A 15,631-nucleotide genomic window follows, 5' to 3' on the forward strand; every position below is an offset into this window, starting at 1 on the left:
TGCATTAGAAATGTATAAATAAGATAAGCACTTACGTGACTCCTGCTAGGGGATGCAATTAATTTGCCTAGGCAGTCTAATAATACCACAGCTGAGACACAAGTGCAGTTCTAAGGCAGTGAAAGAATTAAAATACCGTTCCAGTTAGCATTTAAACTTCTTGAACACTGTTATTTTATATGATTGATATGAAAATGTGGTATCACGTGGCTGCATGTTTGTTGAGTCTCAGTGCTTTCTGCATCATGGCCTCAGTTTACAAGTAAAAGATGTTGCCACTGAATTCCAGTCCTGAAATTAGAAAAACAGATGAGATCTCTTCAACTACTAGAATAATCATCTGAAATAGATTGAAAGTTTATTAAATCATATTAAAACCTAATAATTAAATCATCCATGGCTTCCATTATACTTATAAAATGCCTTCCTTGAAAGATTATCTTAAATAATGGGATTTAGAATCTCGCAAAAGTAATATATAACTATGAATACTTATGCTTAATTTCAGTAAAATAGCTCCACAGGTTAACCTGTCAGCATATTAGGTCTTACATTTGACTGTTTTTTTTTTTTAGGGGTACATTGTATCCTTTGGCAAAACCAGTGCAATTTTTTGGTGTTCAGTTTTTAAATGAATGGTTTGAGGATCTGAACATTTTTTCCCTTTGAATTTAAAAGTGTTTTGAAAACTTCTCATGTACACAGTTTAATATATTCAAGCCTTTGTTACCATTATACAAAAGGTATAAAACATCTGCATAATCCAGTTAAAACATTATATGTATTTCAAACAAAAATTAATTTAATGATATAATTTAACAAATGACAACAAAATTCAATGAACATGAATTGAGAACAGGAGATAGTGCAGGCAAGCATACATTTCCATTAAGATTATCAAATACTTTATCCTTGACTTCTGGTAGTATGTTGCAGAGTGTATCTATCTCCAAAACATGCCTTGTGGATCTATCAAGTTAGGAACTTCCAGTAGTAAACAGCTGCCTAGAACAGTTTCAAGGTATTCTAAAACCACCAGGGAAGACAGCTCTTGCCCTCAAAAAAAGGTACATGCTTTAAAACAGCCAAGGGTAAAGAACACAATTAGATGCATTCATTTCTATATCAGTTTACAATTTTTCATCTAGTAAAAGCATATAAGGTGTCAGTGAGCCACCTTTGTCCCTTAAGCCATCATTTCTTACAGCCGTCATGGCCAGTTGCTCTACAGAGACTAAGACCGTAATAGGGCAGCAAAAGAGCAGAAGAGGCTGCACTGTTATATGACGAGCAATGAGGGCAGTGATGAGGTAAAAGTTAAAAAATCAGTGATGAAGGAGCAAAGTGGAGTAAGGACATAAACTTCATCTTAGTTTAGCAGGGCAAGGGAAGCTCAGATAGGAGTGATGTACCAGGAGCACAAGCAAGGATGGTGACTATCAGGAAAGAAGAAAATACACTGTCTTCAAAGCCTTTCTTGAGATACGTGTTAAAGGTTTTGTTTTCCATGGACTTTCTGTAGTTCCAACCAGCAGCAAGTACATACATATCTCTGATCTAGGCAAGATATTAATATCGGCACAGTTTATCTTTTCTGCACTAAGGGACTCTACCTACATAGAGACACAACTGACTGGAACTGGGAAATATTTTAGAGCAGACAAGGCCTAATGTAATGAAAAGCACTGTATGGAGGAGGGTCTGAAGCTTCACTCTTCATGCTTCTTGCTTCTTTACAGACTATCTCAACATTTTCTGTCATGTCACGAATGATGATCTATTGCAAGTATAGAAATAAGATTGACCATTCTTTTCCAAAAAAAGCGTAGTCTCTCCCTCAGACTTTGCCCTTAAAAACTTGAGTGGAGTCATTATGTGAATCTTCTCTAAAACTTCCAGGCACACAGTGCAATCACATGAAGCACCTGCTTGATTCACACAACCATTATTCGTATGAACACAGCATTTTCAGCCTTTCATACCTATAGCGTGCTACAGTGCCTGCTTTGCTCTATGTTGTACAAACTCAAAGGAGCTTCTAAATGGCCTCAGTTTTCATGGTTTTAATTTCATCAAAGTCTGTAGAAAATACCGATAGTTGCTTTCTGAAGTCATAGCCGTTACTCAGTTTCAAAGTAGACTTACAAGTGTGAATATAGCAGACTCCACATTGTAAAATAAAAGTCACAAAAGTGGTAAAGTGTCCAAGGGCTGAACAGGAGCTGTCCTTGGTCGCAGATGTCAGATGGAGCCTTTGGGCCTCGAGCAAGGCACGACTGAGGCCTCAGCGCTCTCTCTGCCTTGTGAAGCAAGCTCTGTGGCCTTTATGTGGGGAAGTTGCATGAGCGTTACCCTTCCTACTCTGCAACGGGGGACGTCCTTCTAGGTGACCCTTTTTGCATATTCTGCTACTACAGTAGATTCTTTATTTTGATGACATGTATCCCAGACATGACCATCTTCTTTTTTGGTTGATACCTGGCATAAAATAATGTTAAATTTTGGCAAATTTGTCATTTATTTTAAAAACTACTGTTTTTCTAAGTTTAAGTTTTTCTAAGTGTTTTATCAGGCTTCTTGGATGGCTGTCTAAACTTTTGGTAGATTTCCAGCTTTCTCATCCATCTGTTAAGTTGAAAATAGCATGAATTGAAAATTCAGTTTGTTCTTTAAGCTGTAGATTGTCAAAGACTGAATGTTATTTAAGCTGATAAATGCAGTTGTTGCCTTACAATTTGTGACATTATTTCCTCCTAGATATCCCCACAGGCTTGCATATTATTGCCAAGGTATTCAGATTGACTCACGTCTTGCACTCCTTTGCCTTCTAAAGAAATGCTTGTATTTAAAGTTTCTAGTTAGAATTGATTTTTTGTATGTCATTGTTAACTCTATGTTTACTATCGTGCTCAGCAGTCTTTTTGTTTACCTTTTTAGATAGTCTTTCGTGTTGACTGAGTGGACACTGAAGACCTAAGTCACTAGCAAAATAAAACTTCAGCATACTGCTATTGAAGCATATAATGAATGTCTAATGCTTTAGCCATCTAAACTTTTTTGACAGTGTCTCAGTAGCAAAGAGTTTAATTGTTTATATTATTTAGTTCTGTTGATGGGCCTTTATATTCAAGAAGTTTGGCACCTCTTCTACATTAATGATCAAGCAGAATATTTCACTTAACTCCTCATCTCATTTCATTCGTGCTTTATTTGCGCATGTTGCCCCTGGACATAAAACTCTGTTGATATTGATTATTTTCCTTGACATACCACGTTGCTTCAAGATACACCCCAACAAATCAGGATAGAGACTCTCAAATGCTTCTGTGAAATGTGTGAAGGCTTATATTAGTCGTTTTTTGCTATTCAGTCTTCCTCTGATGATACACATCCTTAGAAGTTTCAGTGGCAACAGATAAATAGAAAAATGACACATGACTGAAACTGAACAAGAGTAATGCCTCTTCTACTCATGGAAACAATGAAGCAAAGTTTATATGGAGAAAGATGGTTTTTAGCTTGACAGGTCATGCATTGAGCAGTCACTGTTACAGCTGCAGCGTGATGTATAGAGGTAAGTCTAAACTAGGTAACTGGAAAATGGCATTTTTACAGGTAGTGAAAATAATAATTAAAAAAGTGAAAATTTTGACTAATCAGATCTTAAAACCTGTAACACCGAATGGACGAGTGTCCTGACTTTTCATCAAAGTCACAGTCCACTAACGCCTGTGTGTTGAAGGATGGACTGTAAACAGGCATCAAGGGTCACAGTGACACTATTCCCCAGTGTGAACGTGGTCTCATTTGGGAAGATATCAAGGTAATCTCGGCATGCCATGGGATACTCTAAAGAGGAAAAGGTTTTGTTACACAAGGAAAAGGTTTTGTTACACCGCACTGCCTCTTTTCAGAACTATTACTTCTGGTTTAAGTCACCTCTCACAGGGTGTCATTTCTTGACAAGTATTACCTTCTTTCATTACTATTTTTATGGGTTACAGACAATTAGTAAACGTTTCCATGGCAATTCATCAACATTTTCTCATAGATGAAGATAGATTTTAGTATTCATAGACAAAGACTCTATTCTTCCTTTTTGTTTTTGAAGTATTTCTAAGGCCAACCAAGTAGGATCATGTAGGAGTATGTTCTATTACAGGAACAATACCACTGCGAGGATATTTAGGGAGGTCCAAGTTAAAAGAAGTCTATTAATATCTCAAATATCTGTGTTAAAAACACATTGAGATGAGATCACTGTTTTTTCTGCTGCAGACAGGGAAATGTCTTATGTTCTCCTTTGCTCAGCTGAAGTCACAATCAGAGTAAAGCTAAGCAAGGATAGAAAGTCTGTGGTGCCAGGGAGCTGAGCACAACCCCTTCGCCCCTCCTGGGGGTTTGGCTGCTGGTGGTCAAGGCTGCCTCTGACACAGTGCAGCTGCGCAACCTGGGATCCAGCTGCTGGGAGAGAGTTGTGCAAGAAGGAGCTGCGAGAAGCAGGTCGGGGGCTTCCCCCCACGCTCGGAGGCTGCATTTAAGCTCAGGCCTCATCCCTTGCCTGCAGCTGTGCCCGTACCTCGCAGATCCCAAGCCTGAGCCTGACCTGCTTCGACTTGCTCATCTGTCTCATCGCTATGTGCTCTTCTGGAAACCAGGCTGGCCCTTGCTGTCACCACTGATCTTGCTCTGCTTGACTCGCTCAGAGGGGACACCAAATCCCTCATCGGTCATGGCCCTGCCCAGACGGCCTGGGCTCCCAGCTCCCCTGCCCTCGTGGAGCAGCCAGCACATGCTGTGCCCTGATGCCTGGGGTGGCCAAAAAAAAATCCATGACAAAGGAAAACTAATAAGAGGACAAAACCACTCCAACAAATTGTCTTAGGTTGCAGGAGACATAAGAGTATAATTTACTCAGTTGCTCCAGAAAAAACACTAACCGTTCATAATCTGGGAAAGGAAGACCAAACCTGGACTCACAAGAAAAACTAGAACCTCTTAGGTGATATCTTCTTGTCTGTGCCAAGATCAGAGCTCTACTGAGGAAGATGTCCGGGATCCAAAAGAACCCCAAACGCCCAAAATAGCGTTAAATTCTGGAGCTTCAAAGAGATTTAACAGTGTGAACCTTGGTATTGCTGTGGATGGCTCAGACAGTTTAAGAGCCACAGATCAGTCGTTTCATTTATTTCACTTCAGATGGCCAAGATACAGAGAAGCACTGCCCAGATATGCTTGGTTCTCACTTTTGAAATGCACTTGGACAGTCCACAGGAAATGTGTTGGAAATGAGAACTGCAAAGCAAACAAACAAACAAAGGAAAAATGTGTCAAGTTATTTAATAAGGGTCAAAAAGAAAAAGCCTGCTCATTCCTCTTCCACAGGAAAACCACCTTTTGAGGATATCCCTTTGTGTGAAGGAGAAAAGGAAGAACTGCTAATACCTATTACAAAGTGAAAGTGTGATCCCTAACTTATGACTGTGGCCCCATTAGTATTTCCCTCTGCAAGCAAAGGAATAATGAGTAAACAGTAGGGAGGCAAGCATAATATGCCATGCCAAACTCAAACTCAAGTTTCAACCCTATTTATAAATTATTTGAGAAGCGTGTTATTGTATAGATGCATAAGGCTAGTTTGTCGACCTACTTCCTTAAACATCATATTGTCTTAGCTTTCTTCGTCCATTTCTGGTAAATAAGATTTAACTTTTTGCAGCTAGTGTATGTTATAAATAGTCCTTCTTGACCATCCTGCCAGCATTCAGAATATAACCCAAAAGGAAATATAAATTCTTTCTCAACTCATGGTATGGTGTGATTTACTGCATTTTTTATAATTCAGTTGCTCTGCAAAAATCCGGGAGAGTTATTCTGTCTCCCAGGTCACAGGAGACATAAGGTCCATTCATGCTGGCTCCATCCGGCACCAGCGTTCACTCTTCAGAGAAGCTGAAGCAGAGCACTACAAGGTATCTCACAAGCAGTTAGAGGACAGAGACTGGTGTTTCTAAGAAAAATCCTGTTTTTATTGATTCTTAAAAGCAATTAAAACATACAGGAACCATGCCACATTTTTTAAAAATAGGACTTTTTTTCTCTGTGACTTTGTCTTAAGGTGGCAAAACTGTTGAAACCACTTCTTACAGGAACTGCTGCAGTGCATAGACTTTTGTGTAATCATGAGCCCTACAACAAAAATCTGAAGAGTCTTAGATTTGGTTGCAGAGGCTGCTTGTCTTCTCAGACAAGTTGGTTTCCTTGCTCAGAGCTGAACTTTAGAACTAAGCCTTTGTATACATGCGTGTATATTTAGATTTGAAAAAAAACTAAACCTAAAAAACCCTAAAATAAACTAAATACACACACACATATATATAAAATGAAGGGCAAGTATATTGCATCATCTTCCCAAAACAGTTTTACATAGTATGCAGGTGAACTTAATACTGAAAAGATGTTACAGTTTAACCTTCCAAAAATAGAAATAAAGGGATGTCATAGGAAAATTACTGTATAGTGCAATATTAGGTCTGTGAGAAGTTGTTAAAATAAAACTGCCTATCTTGTGTCCAACATCTTCCCAGGCGTGTAGTGGAAAAATTTCCCTTAAAAGCTGAGTATGTAAAAATGCATCTTCTCTACTCCAGCTTATATTACAAGGTACCTGTGATTCTCTTCAGGTGATAGGAAAGGGGAGCGTAGTCAAGGGTAGCAACATGAGACTGAGCACCAAGGGACTTAGGCAATATGACTAGGGCTTGCACCAGCCTGCTCTGTATCCTTATACAGATTTTTAATTCCCTTTGTTTCTTGTTTTTTTTTTTCTCAAAGAAACATATGGAGATGGGAATGTTAACCCACTTCAACAAAACCACTTAAAGCAATGTACAAAAAACAATGAATACTATTAATTTAATACATTTAGGTGCAACTTCAGTATGGTGCTAAAATCTAATAAATGGATCAGTGGATTTAGAGAGCAACTTAATGCACTGCATTCTCTGCACAGCCAAGAGCACTGAAACAGTTCTGAAGTTCAGACTTGCTTAGAACAAGCTCATGGTGGTGAGGAACCAAGAAAAAGTCAATTCCTATATCTGGTATCATGCTACACAGTAAATAAGTGAAACCGTATAAGCAGTCTTATAAACACCTGAAAACAAAAGACACAGTAATAGAGCATCTGAACAGAATGGAAGGAAAAGAAATTACATGATAACTTCAAAGCACAAATCTCAGATTAGATCTGAATGATATACTTCTGTAATTTTATCCTTATAATAAACAAAGGTTAGTACTGACAACAGATATTTTTCCTTAATACTCAAAATAGTATTGTAATACAACGTTGCTGCGTTATTGAGGGTATTACTGAGAAGGCTGCTACAGAAAAACGTGAGCAAGATTGATGGAATAATATGTATTTATATGCTATATTTTTCAGGAGACAGCTTTTGTAGTTGTGATCAAAGATTTAAACGGTCAGGTGGTTTCCACCATTCACTTCCTGTAGCTGATATTTATTTTAAACCAATTACGCTTCTCTGTCTGTGTGTGCCTTCTTCTCAAGTATGGGCTAAACAAAAGCATAGTGAAAAAAATAGCTATCACATTGACTTCAACAGGGTTGAATTTCTCTCAAGTGATCTTAATTGTGTGTATAGCTCTGTTCGTGAGAACAGTGCCAAAATTCCATTTCCTTCCCTTAATATTGCAAGCAAAAATGGAAAAAGAGGGTTAAGTTTGGATCACACTGAATGTAGCGGCAAGCCTTCTGCTAACTTGGTTTACATGCACAGACCTCAAACATATGGCTGAATTAGGGACAGAGGAAAATAAGGAAATGCTGTCACTAGCTGAGAACAGGGCAGTCAGGCAGTGTCCAACATTGCCCATACAGTTTTCTGCTGTAATTTCACTTTGGTCTGAAAAAGCTAATCCTGTCCCCAAAAAGCAGTGGTTCCTACCTACCAGAGCTAGCGATTACCAGCTGTAGACATGGCAAATGAGTAAGGAACTGGTAATAGCTGAAGTGCGTTTAAGCAGGTACAGAAGGCTGTGGAAGGTGAGGTGAAGAAAATCTGGAGAGTTCCTGACTGGAACAAGACAAATTCAGGAGGGTGAAGCTCCATTGATTTCCATGTTGCTATATTTGCTCACAGCAGCAATACTGTTACCCATAAATCTGCCCATTCATTTGATTGAGAGGAACATCAGCCTCTTTTTCCTCAGCAGGCATGTAAGACAAGTCTTGTAGATAAGTGTGCTAGAAGAAGCCCAGTTAGAGAACTAAATGCATAGTATTTTATTACTGCTACTTTTGGTCTACATAAGAGCTGGGGTTGCTGGGAAGCTCTTATTTTGAACAAATGGTAGGTTACTTTTTTCTCTTATATGCATAAAGCTGTGTCATGGCTGAAAAATAAATGCATGGTTGAGAGATTCCTTGAACTCCTGCATGGTGGTTGATTTTTCAACAGTTCCTTTAATGGATTGGAGAGCATAATACAGTAGAATCCACTAAAATCAATTCTCAACGTCAGTTCCTCTTCAGGCTTTTTGAGAAATTCCCATCTGTCTTCCAGTGTTTTAATTTTTAGCTATGTTGCCTCTTCTTCTCTCTCTTGGTTAGCTTTTGAATGAATTGCAAATTTTGGATCATATTTTTGAAGCAATCTACAAAAGCATTGCTTTTTGAACCATGTTTGCCTAGCCGTGCATCTGACTAAGATGCTAAAATCCTCACTCCAACAGACATACAGAAATGACCCATTTTCATGGGTGTGCTGCCTGTATTCCTCAGAACAGCATAAGATTACCTGACAGGCCACAAACTGTCCCTGAACTGCCTCTTGATAACCTCTGCTTTAGAGCACTGGAATGAAGCTTTTTTTCTTTCCCAAAGCAGTGGAAAGAAGAAAAGGTAACTGAAATAGATTGGAAGATTTAATGTCTTAGAATTTAAAATTCAAAACCAGCTCAGTTACATGTGGCTAGTCATTCTTGGTTTATGATGGGCAACAGAACACAGTAATGCTCTCATAGCGTTCCCAGTGGCCAGCTATTCATATCCCAGACTCACCAGTACATCTGAACCACTCGCATGCGTTTTGGCAATCAGAGAAGAAAGAATGCAAGCTGAATGGGTGCCAAGATGGATGTTTAATATTGGCCAGTACTCCAGGAATAGTCAGATCTAGCCATGCTCAGTGGACCAGACATTCAACAGCACAGTTCAAGATGCAGCCGAGGGAAGGGAAATACGGCATGTGCCTTAGGCACAGTTTCCCAGTGCTTTCTCAGGCCAGGCAGCTGAAGTTTGGACATTCTTGCTACAGCCTTGGCCTGTGTATGTTCAGACCCATTTGTTTGCTTGCTTTTTGAGATTTTTTTTTTTTTTTTTTTTATTTACTCCTGTTAGCTCTGCATAACTGAAGCAGACCAGAGGAAGCGAAACAGATAGTTTTTTTCTCATACAACACCAGAATCCATTGTATATCTACAGAGCTCCTGAAGACAATTTGATTGTCTGAGCATTACTGGTGGTGTAACTGGCCGGCTGATGTCGATGCACTTGGAAAAAAGAGAGAAAGAATCCAAAATGACATTCAGATTTTAAGCAAGTTAATAGTACCAAGTATTGGCAAGTTAACATATTAGGATTGAGATGGGAGATAGCTTTCCTTTTTAATTGTAAATTGAACATATTTTGTCTGGAACAAATCAAAATAATATAAAAATATAACTTGATTGTGCTATTTTTCTAGCATCATTTTTTAGAAAACAGATTTATAATTGAAGGTGCTGTGGTAGTGCCTGAGAAAGGCTCCGTCTAAATTAACAGGAACTTCTCCTGATTGTAATGGGATCTAGATCAGGATGCTGAAGACCTGCTTCACTACCAACAAAAAAAGGCTCGGGAGTACAAAGTCTTATTGGTCTGGTTATCTTTTGAAGCTCTATTTATTACTCTCGTTATTCAGACTTGTAGGGACATGATGGGAGAAGAATTAGACAGGGAGGAAGCTTTTAGCTGTTTAGTGAATACAAATCTGAAGACAACCGTAAGCCTCTAAATGGATACTGCCAGTTGGGAGGGACATGGCATCATTGCTCAGTAACAGTTCATGATTGCTGGGGGGAATAGAACCTTTGTACCCCAAGGAAAACTGACTCTCAGAAGTGACTAGTGAGACCCAAACGAATTATTTTAGTAAGGTTTTTTGTCCTTCATATTCTGAGGGAAATGCATCCATAGAAAGTGTTTTTTTATAAAGCTGTTCCTCAAGTAAAAAAATCCCACAACGGTTATGATTTCAACAGCTTTGCTGCTAGAGTGCTCTTGTGGACACTAGATTCCTCAGTCTGCCAGCAGCTTGGTGCCCTGGACAAACTACCGGACAATGACCCAAAGGAGAAATCTAACAGAGTTAATAGTTATTAACAGAGTTAACAGAGTTAATAAAGTAGTTGAGAAGATCTGGCAAGAATGAATTAATGGAAATACAAGCTACATCATCAAGGTCTCCTGACACTATTTTTCCAACAAGAAGATACTAGAATTATATTAGATGAAAGACAAAGAAAGTGCAAGACAAAACTTTAGAACTTTGAATTTCTTTGAAAGGAATGTTTCTATTACTGCAAATGTAAGAAATCTCTTGGGTTTAATGAATGTAACAATGAAGAATGAGGGTCGTACTTGTTAATGGATTTTAAAACATCACTCTCAGAAGCAGGCAATGGAAGGATAGTTCTTACAATAGTTAGCATCAGAGAATGTTTTGTATGAATGAAATTTGCTAGTCACAATTAAACGCAGTAGAAAACCCATAAAAACAAAGCACAAGTCACTTTCAGCTGCATATGGCGAATATAATTAAAGAGATGAAATCCCATAGATGTGTTATATGTCTTTTTTCAAAGCTGTTGCACTTCAAATACTGAGCTTCTGGGAAAAAAATACTTCAGTTGCAACTTCCATGTATTAAGGGTACTTTTTATTGTTTTGATTTTGGGGTTTGTCAGGCTGCTCTTTTTTAATAGAAAAGCTTTGAAAAGTTTGGATTTGGGCTAGGATTTTTACTTCAGGAGCAGACTGATACTCTTGTACTTGATAGCCACATCTACACTGACTTCCTTAGCAGATGGCTAAAGCCGGGCACATGTCCTGGCCCGGCTCCAAGACGTACAGCTTGCTGCCTGCGGGATTTTGTAGCCAGGGTTACTAAATTCTATCCATGATTGTAGCAGACACTGTAGGAAAGATCGGGAAAGATCTGGCATCCTCACCAAAGCAGATTAAATTACATGGTATCAGTGCATCAAGACTGTGGGTAATTATAGGCTGATAAATAGAATGTAGAGCTATGTAGTATATAGACATACAGTGTGGACATATAACATATAATAGAGATGTACCTAAGCGTTTCATTGGCTCCAGTGGGATATTGCCAAAATGAGGTGCCCCTTACACTTACCAAAAGTACCAGAACATGGGCTTTGGCTGCTTTCCTCAATAATCCAGGACAGGTCTGGCCAACCTATTCTGTACTGCATTCACTGTAAGAAATTAGATTTCTCACATGCTTAAATTACACTGCGGTTCATGAATTAGGCACTTAATATTACCAAAGGGCTGAATACTTCCAGTATTGCACAATTGTTTGCAGGAGCAGGCCTGTGAATTGGATTAGAGTTAGGCTCTGTTCCTTATTTCCATTTGAAGCTCTGCTGGACAAGGGATTCTTGGAATGTGCTTTATCGCTTTAAAAAAGTACGAATAGGATTTGTCTCTACTCTTCTTCAGCACTAGTATGAACTTTACAAATGAAGAGAAATCCAATGGTAATTACTGGCAAATGTTTAAATTTGGTTACACTGTTTATATTTGCCTAGTAGCATATTTGTATTTTATATATCAGAGCAGACCACAAGAGGAAAACCTGTGAATTAATTCAACAGCCAAAGGAGCTACAGGAAAATATTTCAATACATGCTTTCTTCCTTTGTTAATTTTACAGTAGAAATCTATCCTAAGCTTCTCTGTATCAAATGCTTTAGAAACTCTTCTACATTGTTTTAGCCTTCCTGCTTCCGAAGCAAGAAATCTTTGTGACACTGCAGTAAGTCTGTGTCTGGGGACACAAAGAATGACTTGGAAATTTTCCAAAGAAAGACCTCCTTCTGGAAGACCCAGGTCAGTATTAATTATAAATTGCAATTGTCATATAATGACCTATCATACGCTATGATAGTTATTATCTATGTCGTGCTACATTTGCATTATTCCTTCGTCCTGTGTACAGGATAGGCTGGGGGAAATCATGTACCTAAATTCATTAAACAGTAAATCTTTATCCTAGAATATTATTTTTCCTCACTAACAGCTATGATTTTTAATACTAACAACATCTGATTCCCCAGCAGCATGATTCATCTGACAGATCTAATAACTAGTAAGTGTAAGATTTCACCATACCTTGTAATTTTGTTTGTGGGACTTGGCAGGAAGTTTCATGCATTGAATTTGGACTGTATCCGTTATTCTACTTTAATACTGAAGTCCTAATAGCCAGAAGAGAAATAAAAAATTGGGAAAACAAAGTACAAATCAAGGCATTGACCAGGCAAGACTGTGGTGGTTTGTCAGAGAGACCAAGGGCATTATACTCCTTCTCATACGGCCCCACACAATAATCATTCTTGGATTGCTCAGAGGGACCAGTCTTTACTGTCTCCCCATCTACTGGATTGCATCTAGCTTCAAACTCTCAGAAACAGGGGCTTGGGACTCTTTAAACCCATTACAAGTCCTACTGCACTAAGGGACAATTCATATGCGTTAAGGTATTCACAGAAGGATCTGAGGAATATAGCTTATTTATTTGCTTTAACAGAAAAGCAAAATATATCTGGGCCTTGTTTGATTTCCCCCTCCCCGCCTTATAAAAAAGAACTACTGGGTCCTCTACTGACATCCCTAGTCATGACAGGTTTGCCTAAATAAGATCTAAATATTGGCAAATACTTCAGTCTTAAAGAAGGGTAGAAAAATACATACTTTACTAGGGGGAAAAAAAGTAAAACAAACTTTTCTCAGTGTTATGAAGAGCTCATCCTTCTCCAAGGGGAATTAAAAGCAATTCTGTTGATTTAAATAGAAGCAGGATCAGGTCCTTTGTATCAAGGACTGATTCACAGCCTAGAACAGCGCAGCTAGGGAATGTTATGAATGTTTTAAGATTTCGACTGATATTTGTACCAGTGCATACAGGGAGACATCTCACTGCAGAGGAGACTGTGTTACCTAAATTAAAAATGGATGGATCATTTATAAAAGTGAAAGTAAATACAAGGTAATCTAGTTATTACATAAGAAAATCCAACAAGGAGTACAGGAGTACCACAGAACATACCTGAAACAACCTGACTTGGCAACAGCATCAGAATTTAAAGAAACTGAAGAAAGGGGACAAGTGCATTTCTCACACTGCACTGGTTCTGAACCCCCAAATTTGAGTTCTTCTATCATCCCGATCAGAGATGGGACTCAGCAGCATGATGGCTCCTTTCCATTCTGTGAACCCCCATTTTATTTTCAAGAAACTTCAGCCTTGGGGCCAGGGTCAACGGCTGATGCACATCGACATTTTTTTCTGGAAACAGGTCATGGAGCACATATCCAGACCCAGGAGACTGAAAGCTTCCAGCTAGCTTAGATATAGTCAAAGGGGGTCAGAGCCTAAAGCCTTTTTGGGTAAGCTTCCCCAGCTTCAGAATGAATAGCCCTCCCTGGATGTCAATGACTGATCCAGCTCACCATAAGATGTAAAAGTAAAACACTACTCTAGCAATAGAGTAGACTTCAATAGGAGATTTCCCCAATAGCATAGTCCTAGTCTGCTTTGGAAAAGCCAGCATCACCGTAAGGTTTGTGACATATTGCCAAGGAGGCAAACATAAGATTTTCAAACTCTGGAAAAATACTAGTTTGACCCGGGATTCCAGGGATTTGAAATACAAAGACACATTTATTAGTAGATGTTTCAATCACATAGATAGTTACCTAGTATTTCAATATTTACAAACTCTTCTAGCAAAGCTGAGTAAGGTGATACTTAAAATACTTACTATGTAAGCAGTCAAGGGGGTTTCTATCTTGTCCCCATTGGAAGTGGTGGCAGTTATTTCATGGAACTGTCTTAAATAATGTGGTCAACAGAATATATAGTTGAGAGTTTAATGCCAAGAAGGAACAGTAGCCCTTGAGAAGTTTTGAGAGCTGGCAGTGGTTCAGCGCTCTGTGAAGTCTGGCCGCTGGTACTCAGCAGCATAGGGAGTTCTCTTTGTCTTATGTCACATACAATGTGATGTAAAGAACAGCCTCTTCTGAGTCTAACTCAAACTAATTCCAGCATAATTCTCTTTCAGGCTTATGAAATAAAACCTCTTTTTATTCCAGCTAGCAAAAGTATTCTCTGCAAACAGCTAGAATTATAACATTTTGAATTGTAATGAGACTAAGGTAGGTGAAATGATATTAAAATGATTTTCTCAAGAATCAGTCCAAAGACAATATTTATTTTACGGGCTGACACGGAGATTGTTAGAATCCAGTAGGTTTAGTGTAGGAGGACAGTGTCATTATAGATTGTTTAAATCAACAACTTCAGAAGCTGTTATAGCCTTAGTCATTCCAAATAGCACAGTTATTTTTCATTGTTGAAGGTCTAATCCTATCAGGTGCCAAGAATTTCCTAGTTCATGTACCCAGATATATTGTTTCTGGCTCCTGCCTTCATAAATTTTAATTAAAAAATGGGAGAAGGAATAAAGGTAGCTTGCAGCTATACATTATTCAACTATACGAAGTTTCATGAGAAGAGCAGTAAAGAAAGCAATCTTTTAAAATCCTTTCACAATCTTTCAGAAATACCATGCATTTATTCAATTATTGAATATCACATAACACAATCTGCCAGCTACTGGGTGGCAAATCTTAGCACATCTTTATTGGGCTGTGTTTGCAGATGGCAAATGAAAGGCTCAATTCAGCAATCTTACTGATGTAAATAATTCTTATTTTTGCATATCTTCTCACCGATTTCAAACCTGTATTTATATGAATATCTCCATTGCCCTCACCGGTACTGGGAGAGTAGGAGTTTCCAGCAACAATCCTTAAACTATTTCGTTTTTTTTTCATGAACAGATATCATAAATTTTACTGAGTAAATTAACAATTACAGACTGCTAAAAGGGTATGTGTTAAAAGATTGTTCATTGCCACCAGAACTATTTCTTACTTTTCTTTTTCTCGAGTAAACCCTAACGACTACTTTGTGTTCCAGTCCTCAAGAGCTTAAAATTTAAGTGTAGGGAAGAAAAAAAACCCATTATCTATAATAATCATGGGGATATGTAGTTATTGTAGAGAAGATAGAATGGACAAAGAAACAATAAGACTATCTTGATCAAGATGCTAAACCAACGCAAACAGCAGTAGTGAGATTTACCTCACCTAACTTTAGTTGTATAGAAGTTAAGCAATGGGTGTTAGTCATCTAGGCTGTTGCCATAGTCTGCAGAGAGAGACAGATATATGAGGTGGACCATACATTCAACG

Source organism: Struthio camelus, chromosome 2, assembly GCF_040807025.1.
Source record: "Struthio camelus isolate bStrCam1 chromosome 2, bStrCam1.hap1, whole genome shotgun sequence".
NCBI classification, from domain to species: domain Eukaryota; kingdom Metazoa; phylum Chordata; class Aves; order Struthioniformes; family Struthionidae; genus Struthio; species Struthio camelus.